The following is a 24,591-nucleotide window of genomic DNA, read 5'->3' on the forward strand; positions in this document are numbered from 1 at the left end:
CTGCTGCTGAATAAAGGCAGTACTCAAAATAGCGACATATTCAGAAGCAAAGATCACAAATGCCTTCACCATTCAAAAAACCAGCAATCTCACAGACATAACAATAACGTAATATTGTAATATTTACTACTATTGCAACAGCTAACATTTATTGAGCGCTAAGTCTGAGACAGACATTGTGATGTACCATCTCACTCAATCCTCTTAACTACCCTATGAGAGAGGTAGGTACTATTATTATCATCCCAGTTTTACAGTAAACACACATAGAATAAATAACTTGCCCAAGATCACACAGCAGCACAGCTGGAACTTGGGTCTATCCACACCAAAGCTTGCCTTCCAACTATGTCACACATATAGAATTATAAGCATCCCTCTTAGGCAAAGCTAGGGAAATGTGGCCAATGAGGGAAAAAGACAACAAAACAAAACAAAAAAGAAACTCCAATGTACTCAAAAACCCTTCGTCTGTCCCTAACAGGTACTGTGGAAATTTTCCCACCCTAGGATATACTGATTATCCCATACAGATTAAAACTTCAATGGTTTAAAGAATCCAGATGTTGAAAAGCTAGGAACTAGAGTCAATCATCTAACAGACATTTCAAAGGGTGGTAGATATTCAAAGGGTGGTAGATAACAAGTGGTAACACCCCACGTCCCCAACCCAAAGAAATAACAGGGTGTGACCTCTGACTAAGACTGACCTCAAAACTTCCGGAGCCATCCTCCCTGGTATCTGCCTTTCCCCTCCTCTGTACATCCTTTGCCTCCTCTCCTAATAAATGGTCTTTACAGAAGTCTGAAATTTTGTGTTTCCTGCTCTAAATTTCTAATCTATTAAGGTAAAATTTTAATATTTCTCTAATGAAAAAAATTCTACCTGTGTAATACTCAATATAGAAAAAGGTTCCCCAATCATTACAGCAGCATTCCAAAGTTTATATTATTAAATTCACATAGTAGTCAATTAAGAAATTACCAATTACGCAAAAGAAAAAGGATGACCCACATATTTATTTATATAACTTTCTGGTATTACATACGTAATAAATAAGCAGGAAGAAATTAAACTCACTAAAGAGACTATGCTCTTCGTCTACCTACCCAGTAACCTACTCATAATTATAAAATTCTTTTTTGAAAATCTCTGAAATGGAAAGAAACATAACTCCAATTACCAACAAAGAAATTATTTAAAATACTAAACTTTCTAAAACTAGAATATTCATTAAATTAACCATTTAACCAAAGATCCACTAATATATTAGCCAATCTAATTTCTGCATTTACACCAAAATCTAAAGCAAACTTTCCTTAAAAGACGTGAGATTGAAACTAACAATACAGAGAGGCTTATGCACCCCTATGTTCACTGCAGCACTATTCACAATAGCCAAGACATGGAAGCAACCCAAGTGCCCACTGACCGATGATTAGATAAAGAAGTATATATATATACAATGGAATATATAGTGTATATATATACAAAGGAATACTACTTAGCCATAAAAAAGACAAAATCGTCCCATCCACAACCACATGGATGGACCTTGAGGGTATTATGTTAAGTGAAATGAGCCAGACAGAGAAAGACAAACATCATATGATTTCACTTACTTGTGGAACATAAACAAACTTAACGGACAAAGAAAACAGTTTAGTGGTTACAGGGTGGGGGGTGGTGCACAAGGAGTGAAGGGGCACACTTATATAGTGTCTGACAAATAATAATGTACAACTGAAATTTCACAATGTTACAAACTATTATGACCACAATAAAGAAATAAATTTTAAAAAAAGAAGTTAGACAATGAGGACAAGAGCTGGCAAGATAATCAGTGCTAAGAAATACAGCTCAATCTTTTCTTTCTTTCTGCCTTTGGATTTTTTTTATATACTTATCTTAAATATTCAGTTCTATTAAATAAACAGGCTATAAAGGCATAGCCAAATTGTTCTCAAAATAGAAATACTTTCCAAATACAAAATTGATCAAGATGCATTTATTTCTTATATTAGCCAATAGAACACTGATTAAGCCAAGCTTGAAGGAAAAGTTACTTCTGAAAACTCATCTTGTATTTAATAAATCCTAAGCATGAAAAGGGAATATCAAACACACATACTGTCTGATCATTTTAGGAAACGGAGAAAACTAAAATCTAGTTAAAACAGAATCATCTAATTAAAATTCCTTCAAACTTAATTTGAGATATAATGATACAGCTAAAACTTGTTAAACTTCTTGATTTTTCTAAAGCTTTTTATTCTCAAGGGCTAAAGAGATGGAGAGTTAAAAGACTTCATAACTGAATTACATCCTGATATTTCTAAATGGACAATTTAAACCATAGTCAATTTCTGAGATAATCAGTAAATTATTCAAAAAAGAGTCCTCTCTGATCTAAGCACTACTGAGGTGTTTGGAGATGAATTCAAATTCCAGTTATGTTCAAATTAGTCTTTCTTTTTTATAAATAATAAGCACAGCAGTTGTGCAATTTCTCTAGTTTTTAAGATTTTTTTAATAAAATGTTAATGAATCATACACCAGCTCAGACGCTTTTGAAAACACTGCAGAATTACTTCAGTATTATTTGTCAAACTCAAGGGCTAATTTAAATGATGGGCAATATAAACCCGGACTGTAGCCTCTGTCTACATCACATTTTAAAAGATCTTTCACTTAATAAATTAACAGTAATGGGTCACATTACTACATGCCAGGACTGGACTAAGAGTTTTACAGCTCTTTTATATTATCTCATTTAACCTTAACAAGAACCCTGTGAGGAACATGGTTTTCCCCCATCAACAGGTGATGAAGCTGGTATCAGGATAAGCAGCTTGTCCAAGGCCATGTAGCTAAGAAATGTACCGCCTAACTAGTGAGTCTTCTGCCTCCATAGTATGAATGTATTTTATTAGGTAAATGAGAAATGAATTAACAACATATTGCTAGCGCCAGGTATGCATAATATTACCAATCATTAGATAGTATAAATTACTCACTATCATTAGTGAAGCGACTGCTTCTCAGACCTAGAGGATGTCATGCAAAGGTCTATTATTACCTTTTACACTGCCTTAAAAAATATGCCATCCTTGGGGCTGGCCCCGTGGCCGAGTGGTTAAGTTCACGCGCTCCACTGCAGGCGGCCCAGTGTTTCGTTGGTTCGAATCCTGGGCGCGGACATGGCACTGCTCATCAAACCATGCTGAGGCAGCGTCCCACATACCACAACTAGAAGGACCCGCAGCGAAGAATATACAACTATGTACCGGGGGGCTTTGGGGAGAAAAAGGAAATAATAAAATCTTTAAAAAAAAAAAAAATATGCCATCCTAAAAGTCTGATAAGATACAGACATTCTTCCAAAACAAACCAGCAATTTACCTTGAGACTTCACATTTGGCACTAACATACATTCATGGGTTCATTTAGGATGCTGTGAAATGAAAAAGTCAGAAGAAAATATAGTATCTTATCCAACGATGTCCCTCTCAGAGGAAAGTCTAAGTGACATTAAAAACATTTTGCAGGGCCAGCCCAGTGGCATAGTGGTTAAGTTCTCACACTCCCCTTCGGTGGCCCGTGATTCACGGGTTGGGATCCTGGGCACAGACCCGTGTACTGCTCATCAAGCCATGCTGTGGCGGCATCCTACATACAAAGTGGAGGAGGACTGGCACAGATGTTAGCTCAGGAACAATCTTCCTCAAGCAAAAAGAGGAAGATTGGTAACAGGTGTTAGCTCAGGGCCAATCTTCCTCACCAAAAAAAATTTGTACTATATCTTTCATTATCTCCTAAAGTCCAGGGCAGTCATGCAGAAAAGAGCAACTAGCACAATACCCTAGATACATGTACACCCAGACACACATCACAGCACATACTATCTCCTTCCTAAAGCCACCCAGACTTCCAGCAGCTATTTTTCAGCTGGAAAGAAAGGGCAGAGGCGACAGAGCATAGCCAACAGAAACTACACAATACCTAACTGATCTACTAGCTATCCCTTAGGTGTTGTGAAAAGAGCAAAACATAAGATACTCAAGCAATATGGTCTCTTGTGCATTTTTGCTTATTATTTTTCAACTACTGGCACTGCAAGATAATACAACACAAATACAGGCTCTCATATTTTCTTGTACTAGCTTACTGTTTTAGAGAAATCAAGTGTTACTTGAAAATTTTAAAGGAATGTATTAGAAAAATTGTTATACATCAGTTTGTTCAATATCCAGATTAAGTACAGATGTTCCCTCAAATATTTCAGAATTCTGAAGGTGGAATAGGAGGAAATTTTAAATATACGTATGTGGAAAAGTAACACTATTAGGAAATATATATCCTATAGTGTCCAGGAAATGTCACATACATTTAGAAAATACACTCTAAACATGCTGTGAAAGGTATCATAATAAAGTATCAATGAGGTACCATGAGAAAGTAGCAAAAATCTAAAAGTACATTAAGGCATAAGATACACTGGTCTACACTTAGTGGAAAAAAGCCTCAAAGAAGAAAGGTTTAAAGAAGGCATTTGAAAGCAACTTTACTCATTTGTTTGTAAAGACAATTCAGCTTTGCTTAACAAGAACGAATACACCTTTTTCCCTGGTCTGCCGAAAGTGTCACCAATACAGAATATTTCTACTATTTGGAATATTTGCAGATATGAGATGAACACTTTGTATCTTTTACATCGATACCCGTCCTTAAGCTTGAGACAATGATAAAATAACTAGAAAAGGCAAAAATTAAAAGGAAGATTTTTAAAGAACAAGGAAAGAACTCTCTCCTAATGAATACGAGAATTAACTTTATAGTGACCTTCTAAAAGGTATACTAAAATTGTCAGATATATAGACTCTTTTTTTTAAAGAGGAATTGAAGTACCAATTATATGTGCAGAAATACTACATAAAGTAAGAGCGTGTTTAAAAATAACTAAAAAGTGATCACTTGCAAAAGAAACTCCCTCCCCTCCCATAAACAGAGAAATCCTGAGATAAATAAGATTTACAAAACCAGGATACCATCATCCAGTGCAGGTATTTGTCAACGTACGAAACAAACGTTTTGACATTAGCTATAATGTAAAATTGCACAAAGTGAATTATCCTTTCTAAACAACACATTTGAGATAGATTCACTTAAGAAACAAATTAATCCACACTACATTTACCCTTTAGAATACAGCAAAGCTGTATACCCCTGCTCTTCAATCCAAAGTTTTCATCACTATGGAGGCAAAAGTATCTTGAACAATAGACTTATGCTTTATGCAGAATCATTTTAAGACAGCCTCCAGGGGACTCATCACATTTAGAAAACAGAGACCACCCAGCTTTTTAATGGAATGAAGTTCATACTCTGTGTTGGTGAACTTGGCAGTTGTCTACACCTGGGGGGGGGGGGGGGGGTGGCCATAAATTACAGGCCAAACCCAACCTACCTCCTGGGCTTTTTTGGGGTTTTTTTTTTTTTTTTTTTTTTTTTTTGCTGGGAAAGATTCACCCTGAGCTAACATCTGTTGCCAATCTTTCTTTTTTTTCTTTTTACCTCTCCAAAGACCCAATACACAGTTGTATATTCTAGCTGTAAGTCCTTCTAGTTCTTCTATGTGAGCCACCACTACAGCATGGCTACTGACAGACAAGTGGTGTGGTTCCGCACCTAGAGCCGCCAAACCGAAGCACGCCAAACTTTAACCGCTAGGCCATCAGGGCTGGCTCATACCTCCTGTTTTTATGTATAATGTTTTACTGGAACACAGCCACACTCTTTAGCTTATATACTGTCTACGGTTGCTTTCACACTACAAAAGCAGAATTGAATCTTTGTGACAGAGATCATATGGTTCACAAAATCTAAAATATTTATTAACTGGCCCTTTACAAAAAAAAGTTTGCCAACCTCTCCTCTACATAATGAGATGTCAGAGACAACACAAGACTTCTCCAAGAACCATCTCCAAAGTCTATGAATTGGGTCACTGCTAGCCTAAGTGTGGGCTTTGGGGTTATCTGGTGCTAAAACACACAAACACAAACACACATCCCCAAGGCTCTTTAATCATCCCATATCAATCCCAAAGTTGCCAAGGCAAAGTGCATAAGCTACCATTCCCCACTATCAGAGTCCCATCTCTCCCACTGTCTTGACTAGTAAGACATGTTAACCCAAAAAGGCTGACCTTTAAGTTCATCTAAACATGGTTTTACCTGCATAAAAAAATGTTGTGGAAAGTAGAGGGTGAAGACAGAAAGCACCCATATAGGATATACTCCAGTTCCTGTATCCTCATCCTAGAATCACCCTAAATCTAGCTCCCTGTCTAAATATCTCTTCCCCAGAGGGTTCTGCCATTGGAATTATCACTCTTAAGAGGCCAAAGAAGCTACCAGGAAGGTGGTGAATTTGAACTAAGCAACACAAAAATGTGTGGATATATATATTCCCTACTTCTCAATCCTTAATCCTTGTCAGAGTCAACACTAAATGCACATTAGCTACAGGTTTCACCACAAAAAAAGACAGTTTTCCAGTGTTTCATGCTTCAAAGATGTCTGAATTTTTGTAAGTGCCAAGCTGTTTTGTTTTTTAGTAAAAAGTTTAAAAAAAAAAAAAAGGCATTTTCAGCACTGCTGTGCCAACACAGGGATATCCCCTCCATTGTATGGGACACAAAGACACACACCAACTGTGAGCAGGGGAAGCAGCCTTCTCTGCCAGCTATTTTTAGCCTCACTTCATCACGTTAAAGACCAAACTTAGGATAATAGTGCAGGACAAACTTTAAAAACGTGAACTTGGTGACACAAATCTGTCCTTCTGTGTATAAGTACCTTATCAGTGAAATCCTATATATTCTTCTGAACTTAACCTCAAGGGACGTATAAACTCTACAAAAAGCTTATTAGCTGTTTCAAAAATATAGAATCATTCACCCTACGACTGAACCGGTAGCCATGTTTAAAGGCTGTTCCTCCCTTTTCAACTTCAAATCTTATCCACTTTTAAAACTTCTGTTTTAGAGAGTCTCCTCCATTCTCTCTTCCTACTATGTCTTTGCTAACTTTAACAGATTCCCCTTCCCCTGCCCCCCAAGTAAAACTACTCACTTTTCAGCACTTTACTCTCCATCAGCACTCTCAGGAAACCTTAATACTTTGAAAATGACTCCCAACTCTACATTTTCAGCATATCATTCATTAGTTTAACTATTTTACTGTCTTGAGATTGCTTCAGCATCCAACTGTCACCCTAAAATTTAATGTTGAAAACAAAGTGAACTGCCCAATTTCTGAATTATTTTTTACAAGAAACTACTAACATCATTCCAAAATATCAGAAGCATCTTCTTTTTCACTCCTCCATCTGTATAGCTTTTTGATGACCATGGTGTAAAAATGCTGGTTCCCTAGAAAAACAAAATCTTAATCCAGATCTAATGCCTCTTGGCCTAAAATACAATTTCTCCTCAATCATCTAAAACTATCCTCCCAGAAACACTGTTCTCAATTGCTGCTTCAGGCTGTAAACAGGGATCCACACAAACACAAACTGACCCTAAGCCTAGTCAACAGCCTCCCTCTGTATTTCCATCACGCTAACTTCCTAATTACATTTGTCCCTCACACCCTCCAATTCCAAATCTTAAATACTTTGTCTCCACCTGCTCTTTTCTTCCTAAAAGAGACCCTTCCAGAGTTAGCTCAGACACTCCAATTCTGTACAGTCCAACATCAACATTTCCCTAATGAAAAATGGACAAATACATTTACACTTATAAGGTACCAAACACAGTATCTGACATACAGCAGTCACTGATAAATACTGGTCCATTCGCCCTTTCCTACAATTTCGTACAATTTGTTTCATTGCCTCTGCCACCCACAAGTAAAAGCATCTCAAAGGCAGGGCCCCAAATACTTTGTTTCTTTGCTACCCAAATATGCAATAAAAACATTACCATGATTTTTAACCAATCTACAGTCAAAGCAATAAAAAGTAAGTCTTCAAGTTAGTAAGCAACTTTGATGGAGTACAACCTATACTCAAATTATAGTTTGTTGGTTTGTCCTCCCTTCCTCCCCAGAAAACAGCCAAGCTAGACTAGATTTCTCTTCCTCCTATCTTTGTGAAACACGGGATACATGACTTCCTCAAGGTCATAAAATAAGACAACAAATCCAACGACATTTGTTTTTGATTCCACATCTAACATTACATCCACTGCTTAATATGTGCATGTCAGTACCCATTTAACATAGACAGAATTTAAGGATCCTTACAAAAGCACAAGAACAAAGCACTAAAGAAACACAAAACAGAAGTTCCAGAGGAGGGAAAAGTGATCAAAGGGATTGAAGAAATTATTCTAAGCCAGACAGAGTCAGGAAAGATGATGGTAAAGAGGAACAATCAAAATCTATAAAACCAGGAAAAGACAAACTCCAGCTTGTTCTAGCCTTTCGCAAAACACAAACTCTGGATGTGTCTTGGAACTTTTAAGGGACAGGTTTTTGATAAATACACAAATTGTTACATAGTTTAGGGGCTAACAAACGTGTAGAACTCATAACTTCAAAGGAGAAAAAGTTCAGGATGAAAACAGTGTTTCAGAAAGTTTTAAATACATTTAATCAAGATCCTGAATAGAAAAGTTACCATAGATAACCCTATGCTTACATTCATTCCCACAAAGCTTCTCTCAGCAGTGGCTTCAGGAACAGCGAGCCCACACAGTTGTCTAGAGGGACCCTAATTCTCAAATAGTACTGCTTATGTTCTTTATATAAAATTCCACCCTATGCCTAACCCTTAAGGTCTGTATAAATATACGAAATGTTAACTGCTTTCCTGCATCCTAATTTGGCACTCTGAGAAGATGCCTAAATCACAAATCAAAGATTTTATAGACTTCGCCTTTAAAATAAGGGAAGGAAAAAAATCATTCTTCAAAGAATTAAATATGAAAAGTTTCTCCTCATTTGATACAGAAGTAAAGATAACACAAACACGCAAAGCCTCAAGTCATTCTGCCAAATAAAAACGCTAGCAATTAGGACATATGCTACTCAAATTTAAAAAAAAAATACAAAGCATCTGGGAAAGGAAAAAATATAACAACTTCTATAAACTGGTTAAAGTCCTAAATGCTCTCCTCCAAATTAGCTGTGATTCATAAAAACTGAGAATTTCCTGAGTAATTAAAATCTGTTACAGTGTCCTCCTGACCCACAGGAATCGAACCCAGAAACTGAGAAGGTAAAAAACTCTTGTACCAAGAGGAAAATCTCTCAAGGAAGACTGTCAAAAAAGAAAAGAATTTTACTTTCAGGATTCCCAGGGTAAAAGAGGTTCCCACTTGGGAAGCAAAATAAGATTTGCCCAGAAACAAAAACTACAGCGCTGTTCACACCGGTGCACCAGTAAAAGGTATATTACAGAGATGTCCTTTGTGTGCACATATGTTCTGGCTTCCTCAATTTCCTTCTGCCAATCAGTGGCCAGAAAGGTGCAAGTGTCCACTCTGGAGAAAGAACTCCTCTAAGAGAAACCTGTAAGCTTGCATATCACACGTACAAAGAGCTAAAAGGTTACAAAACACAGGACTACCCAATACCTCCTCCCCGCAGTGAGGAGTCAGGATACAGCCGCTCATCCGCACACTCCCGACACTCCTGGCAAACAGAACTCCCGGAGGTCGCACCGGCATCTTCCCACTCTCCACCCCTCCACTCCCTTTCGCGGGGCCACTCACACTTTAGAGAAGAGCCGGGGCGCTGAGAAAGTGGGTTGGTTCCCTTCCTCCTTCGGACCGAGGCGGCAGCTGCGGAAGACTCCGGCGCGTCCGTGAGGAAGAAGCGGTGCTGGTGTCGCTAAACCAGACGGCCACTCGGGTCTCTTCCGCGCCGCTGGAGCAGAGGCGGTGGCGGCCCCGCTTACCTCCTTTTCCTCTTCCTGGGTCTCTTCAGGCTGAGTCTCCTGCCCGTCCTGGGCCACTTCTCCCGGGACAGTCACGTTTGAGAGGCTCCGGATTTTGTCTTTATAAAGTTTCCTCTAGGCGGAGGCTGCGGCCGGCCCCCCGGGTCCCCCCCGGCCCCGCCGCCCTGGGGGCTGGGGCGGGGGAGGGGGCTCTAAGAACTCCTCCCGGAGTCCAGCCGAGGAGCCGGGGGGCCGGCGACTGGCCAGGGAGAAGACCCCCGAGGGGGCAGAGGGGAGGGGAAGAGAAGGAAAGGACGGCCGCGCCGGTCCTGCTCTCCCCGCCGCCCCGGCCGCCGCTTCACATCGGGGTCCCCGCCCCCCCGGCCGGGGGGTGGTTGCTGGGCTTGGGGCCCCGGCTCATACACTCCGAGGCGAGATGCTACGGGCCCGGGAGGGTGGCCGAGGCGGCGGCGAGGTGGGGGACCCGGCCGGCTCCGCTCGGCGCCGCCCCCGCTCCCGGCTCCCGCATGTGTCGCTGCGGCTGGGACCCCCTCCCTACACCTTGGGGGTCCCTCGCCCCGCGCGCCGGGACGAGACAGAAGCTCCGGCCCCTCCTCAGCGTCCTCTCACCGCGGAGCAGCTGACTAGTCCCGGCCCGAGGTAGCCGCCTCCCTGCCCCCCAGCCGCCGGCTCCGGCTCGGGCTCGGGCTCCGGCGTGTGCAGCCGCCGCTGCCGGCCGGGAAGGTGAGGGGGGGAGAAGAGGGGTGGCGGCGGCTCCCGCTGGCCCAGGTTAGGGCGGAGGTCTCGGCGGCGGCCAGTGCACGGGGGCTGGGTCTCTCGGATGCTCCCTCGCTCTCACGCTCTCGGCGGCGGTGGCGGTAGCGCCCGGAGCTCAGCTCGCTGTCTCCCTCGCTCTGTGCGGGGCTCTCGCCTCACTCCAGAGAGAGGGGCGGGAGGAAAGCGGCGCAGACTGATGACGCAAGTCACCTAGCAACCGCTCTCCTCCCCCCGCCCTTTTCTTTCCGCTCCGAGGCTTCCTTCGCTGGCCTTTTTTTCCCTTTCCAACCACCCCGCCCTGGGCAACTCTGACGCGCTCTGATGACGCTCGAAGGGAAGAGGAAGTCGGGGTTCGGCGAGCGGGTGGGTGCGACTCGGGCCGCGGGACTCGCCGCCGCTGCCGCCGCCTCTACGGCCGCGTCAGAACTGAAGAGAGGAAGGGGAGGAGCCGAGTGGAGCCTAAGCTGCCGCCTGATCTTACCCCTGACCCGAGGGCGGCGGAGAGAGCTTGCTCTTAGCGGTTTCCTTCAGGGCAGGTGGTGACTGCTCCTTTGGGAGCAAGGAGGAGGCCCAGGCCGCGCGGCCATGCTCGGGCGCACAACCCGAAGGTGAGGCAATTGGCCCCAAACGGGCCTTCGAAAAGCCGGACTGAGCGAGGAGTTGTCCTGCAGCCTGATCCTCTGCACCTGCTCCAGAGAGCGCGCACCCCACCCTTCCCGAGGTGTGGGGCGAGACCCAGCGCCCGATAACGTGTGGTCGGGCGGAGCAAATGTTTGGTGAATGAATGAATGCCTCCCTCACGTGGCACTCCCGGAGCTCAGAGGAGTTGATGGAAATGCAAGCGCTTTGTAAACTGCATAGCCTTGTGAAGACTAGAGTTGTAATACATCTCTTCTCTCCCCGCCCCCTCCCGAGAAAGGAAATGGGGGTGCGGCTTGAGTCACAACCTGAGTCTTTAGTGAAAAAGGAGACGAATTGCCGGGGTGAGGGAAGGGAGCCATCCTGCCTGAGATTGTGGAAGGAATTTTGGCTGTTTTTCAGGGGAGACTTTAGTAGTGCCTCACTTTTAGGAATCGTTCTTGCTTGCCGTTTGAAGCTTTGGAGAGCTGGTCTTGGTGGTTAATCAGTGTCTATTACCGTCATCAAGAAATTTTGGCCTGTGTTTCAGGTCTGACTCAAAGGCTATTTCCTTTCTAAAATAAATATTATTACTATTATGCAGCTTTTCCTACAGATGTTATCCTGGAAAGTAAATTCAAGTAAAAACTCATGAAGTTGAAAGTATAGTTCTCTAGGAAAAGAAATTTTAAGATAAAAAGACCAAAATCCTCAGAAATCTGGCTTGAACCTGTTCTGGTGAATAGTGTGAGAATGAGATAAAAGCAGCAGCAACGATGAAAGGAAGCAGATTCCACCGTTCTGTCGCTGGACCCTGGCACACCCTGCCTCCTCTACAGGCGGCAGTAATGGATTTTACAAGTCTTTCCACCTCAGGGGTTAAGGAGCAAGTGTTTATAGTCAGATTTGGGAGACTCTAGGTTTCTACCGTTACTGCCACCACCATCGGCAAACAGTAGACCTAGGAAACTTCTAACTGGGTAAATCCAAGGGCTCGTTTTTATTAAAATACTGCAGAAAAAGTGATGGAGGTGGGAGGAGGGTATTGCACAAGTGAGAAGAGACTCACAAAGTAGCACCTGCCTGCCTGCCCTTGATCCAAAGTTCCAAGACCCGGGTTAACTATCCTGCTTAAACTACCCTGGATTTGACTGTCTTTTCATGACCAATCCCCTGCCATGTCCTTCCAAATAAGATTCATAGGGAATCAAACCACTAAGTGATGGCCCAATATGGCTACAAAATAATTTTTTTTAGTTTTGTCCCTTTTCCTAATTTGCTGGTGGAAATCGAAGGAGTAAAGTGCACAGATATAGGGAATTTTGTGAAGCTGAGCACCTCAGATTTTAAATTCTGTCAGCTTTAGATAAAAAGAGAGCAAACACCAGAGCTCTGAAGCCCAGCAGAGGACGCCTCCAGAAAAGTGTGTGCCACGTTTGGTTTTTCAGCAGCCTGATTTGGTTTCATTGTCAGTGGCTCCACCTTAGAACCTTAGTGCTGAGATAGAATGGCACTCAGGAGAGCCCTCAGCCACCTACTTACGAAGGAACAGCTGCGCTAAGCTTACTGGGCAAGATCCACCCACCTCACCACCCAGCATGCTAACTGGAGGAAACAGCTGGGACTGGTGACTGGAGAGGAGGAAGTTCATGCATTTCCAACTTGGTCTGCATCTCTTTAGTTCTTTTATTTCTTATTAATCCAGAGGAGAGAACCATTCATTCAAAATTCTGAAGTTTTAGGTAACAGAGTTCTTTCCCTGCTTCATCAATTTGTTTGTGATAAAGATCTGCATACTCTGTTAAAATATAACAAAGGGATATTTGCATAGGGTTCTTTTCTCCTACGCTTGAAAGCGAGCTCTTGTGAGAGACTGTTTAATCAGTTTTATTATCCCACATCGGTGGTTTTTACTGTCAAAGATTTCATAAGCTAAATTATCTGGCAAAATTTCTTTCTAGAAATGCTATCTACAATATTCAATTACTTTCGCATTTTTATTGTGAAATATACATTGAAATGCATAAAGCAGTTAATCAGTATAATGAGTAATGAAAGAAACCTCAGTGTGACTCACCAGGTCAAAAAATGGAACATTGCCAGCACCCCAGAAGCCCCCCCAGTGACCTTCTTGAACACAACTCTCCCTCCCTTTTAGAGTTGACCATCTAACTTTTGTGATAATCATTTCCTTGTTTTTCTCTATTGTTTTGTCACAAGCGTGCATCCCTAAACAATATGTTGTTTAGTTTTGCCCTTTCTTTTGAACTTTATTAAATGGAACAACATAATATGTAATCTGTTGTGCTTACTGCTTTTGCTCAACATCATTTTTAATCCGTATGTTGTTCGGGTTCATATAGCTGTAATTTGTTCATTTTAATTGCTGCATATTACAGTGTTCCATTGTAGCAATATGCCATAATTTATTTAGCTGTTCTATTGTTGATGGACGTCTAGGTTGTTTCCAGTTTGGGGCTGTTATAAATGGTGCTGTGAACATTCTTCATAGATGTATTCCATCACATCTATATCAGTTTCTGTATAGTATATACCTGGGAGTGGTAATGTGTGTCATAAACTTGAATAAATAACGCCAAGCTGTTTTCTAAAGTGTTATACTCACACCAACCATGTATGAATCCCCTTGCTCCACACCCTCAACTACACCCTCACTCTTTAGTTTTGCCTGTCTGGTGAGTGTGTGGTAGTGTGTCATTGTAGTTTTAAGTTGCATCTCCCTGATTACTGACGCTGTTGAGGACCTTTTTACATATCAACTAGCCATTTGGATTTCCTTTTTGTGAAGTGTGACATTATCTTTTTCATGCCTAATCTCAGAGATGCCCCATTTTCCAGTATCCTTTTATAGTACACATTTGAACAATATATTTCAGGTAAGGTAATGCTACCAAGTGACTTATATTTGGGAAAAGTTCTTTGAAAATAAGAATAATTAGAGTTTACCTAATTATCTTTTATGAATTTGAATATAAACTTCTTAAGAGTAGGATAAGACTATTTTTTATTTTTTTTTTTTCACTTCCAAAATAATGCCATGCTTTCAACTATTAAATTATTGCTGAAATCCCTCATAGTGGTTTTGGGTTTTGTTGTGATTTAGTTTCCCTCAAATAAATAAAGGCAATTTTTGTTCTCTTGAATCCGTGTAACTAAACTCTATTCTTTGCTGCTTTGTATTTTACAGCCAACTATATGACAAAGTGTTTCCCCACCACAGATTTTTTTTTTTCATTTCCCGGGTTCATTTATTTTATAAAAGTTACAATGGCTTTTTCTTTCCTCCTAAAGTTCCTGCTAAAATACATGATTGGTTTGGGTTTCTTTGGGTTTTCTTTTTTAATTTCACTCATTAACATCAAATACATACCATCCATATCACTACCTGACAAATTTTCTTTTTGATTGTTTTTATCATTTTCTTATCTGTCAGTTCTTTCTTTGGAGTCAGTGATATTTTAAAACTGGAGGAATATGAGACCCAGAGAAATTAAGCGACTTACTCAGGGTTAAAAGAGCAAATAAATAGGAAGCCTGGACTCCACCCCAAGTCTTCAAATAGAGTAAGCTTGCCATTATATCACACTGACTCAGTCTTCTGGAGCAGTAAGGTAAATTAATTCCCATGGTTTATAGAGTTTTGTTCACTTCCCCATGGCAAACCTCTTATTCTACCATTGAGTAAGGAGACTTTATTTTACACCTAACAGCTTTAGGATTAGATTAAGATTGATACAAACGAAAATAAATAAAATTTTTAAAGATTAACATAAATAACAGTGCTAAAAATGGATTACATGGAAACTTGCTTTAAAAAAAAGTGGGTTTCTCCACTCTCCCCTTCATCCTTTATAGTCAATCCGTCACTAGGCGCCATCGCCTCTTCAAAGAATTACCATACGTCTACATTATCTGAGAAAAGAGCTGCACAAAAGAACACAGTGGTTAGCAGTGCCAAATAATGCAGAAAAGGACCTTGGATTTGGTGATCAGCTCCCTAATAATTTCACAATGCTGTTAAAAATATTGGAGGATATCAGAACTTAATGACATTTTTAAATACAAGAACAAATCACCCTAGTAAACTTAGCTGTTTGATGAGATTGCCCCTTTGTCGCCTTTAGCATCATCTGGGTTTTCAAAAAGATTGATTCTAAAAATGAATGATAGATGACTACTAGTTTTAATAGAAAATAAATGCAATAACTGGATCACTTGTAATCTTTGATAATTTAACCTTAAACTTTCTTGATAAGCAAATAAATAATCACTTGCTAGAAACCTTCAAATCTATTATCATTTTTCAGGTTTTCATTATGACAATTTTTGAAGATACGGAAAGGTCAAAACAGTAATATAATGTGTGTTCACACACCTGCCACCTAGATTCAGTCATTGTTAACATGTTGCCATATTTGCTTTATGCACTTTTTCTGAACCATTTGAAACTAAGCTGCAGGCGTCATCATGCTTCACTCCAAGTACTTCAGCTGTCACCTAGGAAAAAGATGGACCTAACCCGAACCTTGAATCAGACCTAAGAAAATTAACCCAAATCTATATCTAAACATGGCTCATATATAAATTTTTCTAATTGTCCCAACAATATATTTTCCAGCTTTATTTGGATATAACTGACAAATACATTGTATAAGTTTAAGGTGTACAACGTGATAATTTTATATACATACGTAGTCTGAAATTATTACCACAATAAAGTTAGTTAACACACCCTTCACCTCACATAGTTACCTTTTTTTGTTGTTTTGGTGCGGTGACAACTTTTCAGATCTACTCTCTTAGCAAATTTCAAGTATACAATATTTTTAAGAGCTTGCGCCCTCCCCCAAACTGGATCCAATCAAGGTTCATACATTGCATTCTTCAATCATATTTAAATATAAATATTTTTAGAGAAACTAAAAACTGGACTCTCCATTAATATTTGGAAGTAGTTGCTTTATGTTATCATTCCTCTCTTTTTAAAAATGTTATATTTTAAGTCTAAGAGCATTATGTATTTTCAGTAAAGGATGATCTCCCTTTTGTCAGTAGCTTTTTCACTCCCCTTTGACTTACTGCACTTAGTACAACTTCAGTAGTTGCAGGAGTCACTCACTGAGGTACTGAGCATTCCCCTATTTTCCGAAAGTAACCTGTACAATTTCGTAGACACTGCTTCCTTCCACCTTTGCCCACCATGCCTTCCTTGGAAAGCCCTGATCTTTCTCCCAGCCAAAACCCTATTACCTCTTTCCCCTCTCCTTGAATTTGTCCTAACTTTCCGGGAATCCTTTCAAGAGCATCAAACTTCACAGTGCTTTATCTTCTCTTATTCTCAACCCACATTTCAGGGCACCACCACCTCTGCTCAGCTCTACCAGAATCTGCACCTGATTTCCTTTACCAAAACCCTCTCACTAGAAGTCCTTTGCATCAGAACCCACCAACACTGCAACCTGCCACCATTAGTGTGTACTTGGCTGATTCCAAAGGAAGGGAAGGTCATAACATTTGTCAAGAACCTAGAATGTGCAGTTATTTCATTTAGTCTTCACAAAATCCTGCAAAATAGGTGCAAGATGCCCACATTCCCTTTCCTTTTCCTGGCCACATAAGAAGACTATGTTTCCCAGCCACCCTTGTCGTTAGGCTGGGACCCTGTGATTAGTCTGACCAGCAGAATGCAGGTAGAAGCGATGTGTACCACTCCCAGGCTTGATCCCTAAAGTCTGATCAGCTTGCAATTTCTCCCCTGTCTACAATGCTTAGAGCAAAAGATGTTAAGATATTGGATCACATGCTAGAAGGAGTCCAGATTCTTTAGTTGCTGCGTGGAGGAGTGCTATCTGACCTCTATCAGACAGTGAACTGAGAAAAATATAAAGTTGTGTCGTGTTGAGTTGCTGAGTTTAATACCAAGTTTGCACTGAGAAACATAAGAAATAGCAAGTCATTGCGTTAGCATTCTAGTCTATTGGGGTTGGGTTATATAGCTTCTGTGACCTGATGTGAGAATGCAACCCCCTTTTGTTATACTGTTTTTATAGAAACATGAGTTCTGAGTTCCAATCCAGACTACAAAAGAACTTATAGAGAAAAGAAAACAAAAACCTTAGAGATTGACTTCTGTAAAAGAAGTACAACGTAATAGAACATCTGCTTCTCCAGGTGTTTGTTTAAGGCTTCCTTTTCAACAAATAGGCTTGCATTTCAAGGATGAAGATATCCTCAGCTTCTGCAGACTTACATTCCAGACATTTCTTTTCATAACCAAATAAAATTGGTTATTATATTCCATGAAAAGTTCAGAGCCAGCTCTCTCCACTGTGGCTGGCATCCTCATCATTTCAATGCCTTGCCCCACACTGGACACTACTATTTCATTTCATTAACACAAGACCATTCTATGTAGCAGACTTTTAGGCTAAGGGGTAACAAAGGGTTATAGTATAAGAACCAACTTACAGCACAGGAAACAACTTCAAAATCAATGTCAGGTATAACTTTTCCTAAAACAGTTGGCCAGTTGCAGCCTTCGGGAATTTCTTAGTAATTATGTCTTTCTTTAGGTCTCTTCCAATCACCCTGTATTTGCTACTCTAAAACACCTTCCTCACGTCTCTCCAACACAATCTCCTTACATACAAGGTTCTCTTTACTTTATTGAGCACACAATTCAACTCTCTTGGGTCCATACCTTTTACAAAAAAAGCCCATCAAACTCATTAATAATATATACAAATGCAAATAACAGAAAACCCAACTGTTATAAACATGTAGAGGGTTCTCTGTTTCTCTTAATGAAAAAGCCACTTGTAGGGAGTCCATGGTTGGCACGGCAGCTCAGTAATGCTATCAAATACCCAAGCTATTCTTCTTTCTTTGCCATCCTTATTGCCATCCATGTCACATTGACTTTTATCATCAAGCCTGTTGCCTAATGAGTCACAAATAGGCTGCTGTTCCTCGGGAGTCACATCCAAATCGCAGACTGGAAGGAAGAGGAAAGGGTGATGCCCATATAAGGAAAAGCTGATTCTTTTCCCAACATTTCCAGCACACTTCTATTTGAGTCTCATTGATAGAGTGGGTCCTTGGGACCAGGCCTAGATCTAAAGAAGGCTTAGGAGTAATTTAGCTGGCCGTTGTGGCCCAAAGTGAAGTTGGAGTTCTGTTAATAAGGAAAGTGGGAAGAATAGATAAAGAGCAGGAAATTAGCCATGTCTGACACACTTTGTCTTAGTCTGTTCTGATTGCTATAACAAAATACCATAGACTGGGTGCCTGGTAAACAACAGAAATTTATTTCCCAAAGTTCTAGAGGCTGGAAGTCCAAGATCAGGGTGCCAGCGTGGTCAAGTTCTGGTGAGAGCCCCCTTCCTGTCACAGACTGCAGACTTCTCACTGTATACTCACATGATGGAGAGTAGAAAGCAGCAACCTCTCTCCTAACTCTTGTAAGGGCACTAATCCCATTCATGAGGGCCCCACCCTAATGACCTCATATAATCCTCATTACCTCCCAAAGGCCTCACCTCTTAGTACCATAACCCAGGGAATGGCAGTGTAGTATTTCAACATGTGAACATTCAACCCATAAAACCCTTAAAGATGTTTCCCTTTTTTTTTTTTTTTTTTTTTGGTGAGGAAGATTGTCCCTGAGCTAACATCCGTGCCAATCTTCCTCTATTTTGTATGTGGGATGCTGCCTCAGCGTGGCTTGATGAACAGGGTGTAGGTCCTCGCCAGGGCATACCAGGATCCAAACTAGCAAACCCCAGGCCTCTGAAGCGGGAGCATAAGAACTTAACCACTATCCTACTGGGCCAGCCCTAAAGATGTTTTTCTTAAAAGGATTATCTATCCCAGAGATGAAATGCCACTGGCTAAACCCCAGAAATAGCTACCATTGCTTTTTGTTTTAAACAGCAGTTTTCCCCAATGCTTTGCATATAAATATCAGTAATACATAGAATCCTCTTTTTTGCCTCTTGTAGTTTAAAAATTCTGTAATTTAATTTCAGGAGCGTTTTTCAACAAATGAATTTGTGATCTCCAGATGGTGGCTTCTAGTCTCTTACGTCATCATTGCAAAACACATCTTATTAGTGACATTTTAAGCTCTTGTTTTAGACCCATATGTAGGAATGATTAAATATTCATTTCCCTTTTGAAACCAAAAATAAGTATTCTTTTTATTTCTTTTAAAACAATCTGAAACCTACAGAGAAGTTGCAAGTATAATATAAGGAACTTGTTTTATCTTGAACCGTTTGGGAGTAAATTGTCAGCCCAGTGCCCCATCACCTACAAATCCTTAAGAGCACATACAGAAGACGTTCTCCCACATAATCACAACGCAATCAGGAAATTAACATCAATAATCCGTAGTACCTAATCCTGAGACACGACCCCCACTAAATTTCATCACTTGTTTCCATAACATCCTTCATAGCAAGTAAAGAACACGCTTCAGAATGTGTGTTGCAATTGTCACATCTCTTTAGTCTCCTTTAGTCTGAAATGTTTCCTCACTCTTTCTTTGACTTTCATGACCTCCAGACTTTTGAAGGTTATAGCTAGTTATTTTGTGGAAGATCCCTCAATTTGGGTGTCCTTGTGTTTAGCAGGAATATCACCAAAGTGACGCTGCAATCTTACTGCATCTCATCAGATGATGTTCAGTTTCAATTTGTCTTATTACTGATGACATTCACTTTAATCATTTGATTAAAATGGTGTCTGCCAGGCTTCTCCACAATGAGTAACTCCAAAATGAAGTTACTATTTTTTCTGTTTGGAATTAATAAGTATTAATTTTGTGAGGAGTTACTTTATATCAAAATAAATATCTTATTCCTCATCAAACTTTCATTTTACTCTTTTACTTATATGAGTGTGGCCTCACGGTTTCCTGTTTTGTTCAATGGATTATAATCTGTTACTAGTATCATTTATTTTGATGCTTAAATTGCCCCATATTTGGCCAGTGGGAATCCCTTCAAATTGGCTTCTATGTCATTTTGTCCCATCATTCTTTGAGTATTTTCTTTTTTCTAACACAACAGAATGTTCTGGGTTAATGTTGTACTTTCCCTGCCCCAGTGCTGGAATTGGCCATTTCTCCAAGGTTACCAAATTAAATATACGTTAAATTCAGTTAAATTTGAATTTCAGATAAATATGAATAAATATTTAGTGTAGGTATGTCTTATGCAATAATTTCTTATTTACTAAATATTTGCTGTATTTTTATATGCTGAATGTGGCACCCTACCAAGGAGCCCTGCTTCCTTTAAGTGGAGATCCTCTCCTCTCCCAGCTCAGGCTTCACTACCACACACCAGGTCACCCTCCATGTGGAAGGCCTCCTCAGCCTGCTCAGAATTTGACTCCATACGGGTCCCTCCTCCTGTGTGCACACCCTCCTCACCTTGCTCAAAACACGAAAGTCTTCAGATTTAAGTGATAACTAAGTATGAAATATTATATTACTCTTTTTACTCATAACGCAAGCTGGGGTTTTCAATGTAAAAGAAGCTTTGACAGAGACAACTGGAAAAATAGTTACTCAGGGATATTTTTATTCATTTACATTGAGGTGATACTAACCATTACTTACTGTCTAATAATAGAAACCCAAGAAAAGTCAAAATTAGAAATGTAGGCTACTGTTTAAAAACCTGCGTTTGTTTCCACTTCCTCTCAAAACTCCTTAAAATAACAGTAAAGGAATAAAAAGGCACAAAAAGTACAAGGAGAACAGGAGATGAGATGACTGCAGAAAAGAGATGTCAGGAAATTCTAGAAGATAGAAGGTTGGTGGATAAGGAATAACTAACTTAGAGAAAAGGAAGCTAAAGCACAAGTTCCTGCAGCAGAGTGTCCAGCAATAAGCAGCCAATCCCTGGTGCAGTATCCCAGAAAATGTCCAAAATTGAAGTCACTAGTTGCCTCTGAAGGCACGGATTCAGGGTAAAGCAGAAACAGGTTTTTCTTAAGTATGAATGGAAGCCAAGGATCACAAGACATTTGAGGAAAGTCTAATATGAAAGCAAAAAAGAAAATTAACCTGGAGAAAATTGAGACAGTATGGAAGAAGAAAAGAATCAAAGATTGTGATAAAACTTTATTAAGATGTAGGAGGTGAGATAGTGGGGGTGTGTGTGTGTGTGTGTGTGCTGAGATGATTAAAGACCCATTTTTAATAATAGATGATGTCTTGATTTGAAAAATCATGACATAGCTGTATTAGGATGTTATTTAGATACAAATGCTAAGGGGAAAACCACCTAAAGAGTTGAAAGTAGTTGCCTCTAAGGAAGCCACATTAGATGAGGGGAAAGGCACACGACTCTTGTTTTTTAGAAGCCTATATATTATTTTGATAAAAACAAGAATTTAATTTAACACGTTTGTACAGGTTGAAACATCTTAACATAGCACAATTTGAAAAGAAGCATGCTGTAGTAGAAAGAACCAGAACTTGACATCTAGATTCAATTCAATGGGCACCGCTGCCCTTTTACTGCTTATATAAGTCTGTATGGGTCTTAATCCTTGAGACTCAGTTTACACATTGATAAAGGGGATAATCATATTTGCCCTACTGTATTAGTTTGCTGGGGCTGCCATAACAAAATACCACAGACCAAGTGGCTTAAATACCAGAAATTTCTATCTTATAGTCTGGAGATTGAAAGTCCAAGATCAAGCTGTTAGCAGGTTTGGTTTCTCTTGAGGCCTCTCTTTTTGGCTTGCACACAGCTGCCTTCTTGCTGTGTTCTCACATGGCCTTTCCTCTGTAGGAGCTCATCCCTAACGGTCTCTTCTTCTTATCAGGACACTAGTCATATTGGATTAGGGCCCGACCCTAAAGGCTTCATTTTAACTTAACCACTTCTTTAAAGACCTTATCTCCAAATTCTGTTACATTCTGAGGTACTAGAGGTTAGGATTTCAACATATGAATTTGGGGGTAACACAATTCAACCCATTATACCTACCTTCTACATTCATTCATTTGCTAAGATTTATTGGGGCGCCTTCCATGTTCCAACCTGTACTAGGCACTGAGGATAGAAAGAGAGCATCAAATGAGATAATGGTATTTTAAAACTAACTTAAAATATCTTTTAAAAATTAAGGTGTAGCCCACTCAACATAATGCTTTGCTTGCAGGAAATAATTAAGTTGAATAAAGTCAAATGAGGAAGACGGAAAATTTCTAAAAGGGAATAAACGGGAAGCATGGAAAAATCTATTAAATAGCAACTGTTATTTCTCAAGCACCTGATATGTGCCAGGAATTGACTATAAGATTTATGCAAATTGTCTCACTTAATCCTAACTACTACCTTGCTGGACAGATATTATCAAAATCACTTTACTGGTGAGAAACCTATCACTCAGAGACTCAGGAACTTCCCTAAGGTTGTACAGCCAGGAAGTGACTTGAATTTGGGTCTATCTGATACCAAAGCCCAACACCCACGTTCCCACCACTACTCTCTACTGTAAGTCACAACTAGCAAGGAATTACGGTTAGGCTTCACTTCTTTAAATTATTTTTGTTAAATATTAAATACATTCAGAAAGTACAATTTATGTGTATAGAGAATAACAATAGAATGAACACCCACGTACTCACCACTTGCCTTGAGAAAGAGAATATTACCAATCCCTTAGAAGTCCTGTTATACACCTTCCTCCATCCCTAGTCTCTTCCCTCTTCCTCCCTCTTTCTTCCCGCTTCTTCCCACAGAACTATTCTGGTTTTGTGTTTACTATCCTGTCATACACACACATAAACACACATACATTTTCATTTTGCATGTTTTAAAAATCTAAATAATTCACCTGTTCTTCTGGGACTCACTTTTCCCCCCATCAACATTAGGTCCCTAAGATTTATTCAGGTTGATGTAAGCGACCATAATTATATCCCTGTTGCCCCTGATGGCCCAGTGCTGCCAACCCGGCCTCTAGAATCCTGTTATTGCTATTGACTCTGGGGCATCTCTTGCCATCAATCTTGATCTAGAGGACAAGCAATTCTGAACTTCTCAGAATGTATTAGTACATTCCTTATCACTTTAGTGAAGGCAATGTCCTCTGAGCCTTCCCAGGGAACATTGTTAGCTGGTGGGTTTTCTGGTGCTGTATAATAAATGCATTCTTAATTCCAACCTGTTTGAATTTTTTTACCCCTTCCTCATCTTTCTTCTAAGAAATTCCAGCATCTCCATCTCATTGTTGTTTTCAAGTTTCAAGGCCATTCTTGCAATGTACTAGGTACAGTTCTACCAGGATATTAAGACTTGCATCTCTGGATAATACACCCATATTAATAAACTCTCCCCTGTCCTGATATATAGTCTGTCCTCCCTGATCCAGCACCTTTAAGATCCATTTCCAGGCAAATTCTCCCAGCTCCTGCTGATACATATTTGCCAGGTTTTGCAGTGCTTTTTGTGAATAATCCCTTTCTTCATATAGCAGTATTTCTCTGCTTGGCTCATAAGAAGACTTCTAATTGTTAGTCTAAAAGCAATAAAGAGAGACCAGGAAAGATCTTACGGACAAGAGTCATCTTGCAAATCTTGGACGGCATCTGCCCTAGGTAAAGCTTTGCACAATCTCCAGGCGATCGGAGACTGGTTTCCTTTAGCAAGAGGAAGGGCTCCAGAGAATTCTGGCTCAGAATGTTCAGAGGAATCTGGGGAGCTGAATCCTCAATCCCGTCGACCCAAACATCCCCATTGGAGGTCTCAGTGCTCTTCTCCTTCCCTTTCAGGTCTCGAATTTTAGCATAAGAACCTTCTGGCAACCTCCTTTTTAGTTCTGCTATACTTAAGATCAAATTTGAGGTCTTATTTTCCAGCTCTGTCTACCCTCTGTCTACAGGAGATGAGATTCCCCTTAAAAGATGCCATGGAAGATTTCTGGCTTTCTTTCAACCTGTGCTCTAAATTAATGGTTTTCTGATCTGAGCCTGTTACATGCTTCCTTCATGGCTCCTCTAGCGGTTAACACCAACCAACCAATTCCAACATGCTAATAATTATCGTTGTCCCCCATATCTTTTATTTAAAGAGCTACTCTATAGGCCAGTGCATTTTCTTGCACCCGCACACCATCCTAATTCATCACAGGTAAGACTCTTAGACATAGTGATGCTCCAGCATGCCAGAAATTATCATGGCCCCATTCACCCACAGTAACAG

At 40.3% G+C, this 24,591-nt stretch overlaps 1 protein-coding gene across 3 annotated transcripts in view; it reads right to left on the bottom strand.

Annotated features, from left to right (window-relative positions):
• The window catches only part of FBXW7 (F-box and WD repeat domain containing 7), a 217,388-nt gene extending 207,475 nt beyond the window's left edge, over positions 1-9,913 (bottom strand). For 2 of the 3 annotated variants that reach the window (XM_046656230.1, XM_046656228.1), the window contains exon 1: positions 9,783-9,913. The gene's annotated coding sequence lies outside the window, so the exon portion shown is untranslated. The remainder of the gene's footprint in view (positions 1-9,782) is intronic. The other variant, XM_046656231.1, reaches the window with a different exon arrangement.
• Positions 9,914-24,591: the final 14,678 nt, after the last annotated feature.

The sequence above is a fragment of the Equus quagga genome, chromosome 3, assembly GCF_021613505.1.
Source record: "Equus quagga isolate Etosha38 chromosome 3, UCLA_HA_Equagga_1.0, whole genome shotgun sequence".
NCBI lineage: Eukaryota > Metazoa > Chordata > Mammalia > Perissodactyla > Equidae > Equus > Equus quagga.